Genomic DNA, 1,241 nt, shown 5'->3' with positions numbered 1-1,241 from the left:
TTTCTGGCATATCGGATGTCCACTTAGTGGTCATCCCTTCTTATACGCATATATATACATACACACACATACATACATATATGTATACTTCAAGTGGCGGTCAGCGAGCCATCAGCTGCCGGTACGCGGCAATTTTCCAGAAAAGAAACATTATAAAATGTTTATGTAATATTGTATTATTTGCTTACAAAATAAATACAAGATTAAAAAAATTGTCAATTTTTATTATATTCATTATATATATATTGCTTCCGGTATAAATTAATATTACTAAGAAATATTAACAGTCCCTGGCACATGGGGAAAAAACTGCCGGTACGCCACAACAGATAGTTTGAGAAGCACTGCTCTAAGAGATCATAAGTCAGGAAGAAGATGCACTCGCATAGCTGTTAGTAGAGTGGGTATATTGGCTGAATCTTATAGTGTTAATTGGATATTATTTGATCCTTTGACCCGCACGATTTTCACTAAGAAAACAAAAACAAAACTCGGATTTTTTGCGTGTAATCAAGTATCCTGACCTGCTAATATACTGCAAACCAAGTTTTTTTATTTTCTTATTGAAAATCGTGCAGGTGAAAGGATCAAAATTTACCGTTAACTGTCCATTACGGCTAATTCTTACCAATCGGTTTCGTGTGAAATAATATAATGGAGTGTTATACAATATACGCTCGTCATATATATACAGAGACACAAACACAATCGGTGGTAGTATTGTGAAAATTGAAGGGAAGTAACAAGTGTTAGCTACTGTAAATATTAGGTATAAAAGATAGGCAGACGCATTAAACGTACTGTGGTATTTATTTGATTTAGCAGCAAATATGTCTTTTACTTGAATTTCTCGTAACTATCATTCATTTAATACACATAATGCTCGCATTTATAACGACACTATCCTTTATGAAACATTTCCGTAAGTATTAAACAATGAAAATATTCAATCTTAAATACTGTACAAGTTCGATTGTTGACCTGTCAATTGTTTGTGTCCCCTCATCTTTTATGGATGAGAGATGGCTATGATTTGTGGGCGGACGTCGGAGATAGGTAGCACCAACAAATTGGTATTTCTCCGTTTTGACGGGGATATATTTTTTTTGGATTTTTTGGCTAATGCTTTCTTTAACTCCCGATCACCAAAACAAAAAAAAAAGTGTAATAGGCGTAAAAAAATGTGTATCAAACTCCCTTATTCACCAAATGCCACATATCAGAGGAGGCTCTCAATAATA

General features: G+C 34.1%; 1 protein-coding gene across 1 annotated transcript in view; it reads left to right on the top strand.

Moving 5' to 3' along the window:
- Window positions 1–303: 303 nt before the first annotated feature.
- Window positions 304–1,241, top strand: part of LOC106873061 (zinc finger protein 239) — a 5,204-nt gene continuing 4,266 nt past the window's right edge. The window contains exon 1 of the mRNA XM_052977629.1: window positions 304–922. The gene's annotated coding sequence lies outside the window, so the exon portion shown is untranslated. The remainder of the gene's footprint in view (window positions 923–1,241) is intronic.

This window comes from Octopus bimaculoides, chromosome 28 (genome assembly GCF_001194135.2).
Source record: "Octopus bimaculoides isolate UCB-OBI-ISO-001 chromosome 28, ASM119413v2, whole genome shotgun sequence".
NCBI lineage: Eukaryota > Metazoa > Mollusca > Cephalopoda > Octopoda > Octopodidae > Octopus > Octopus bimaculoides.
The sequence above is the reverse complement of the archived record's forward strand: the minus strand, read 5'-3'. Positions and strand labels throughout refer to the sequence as shown.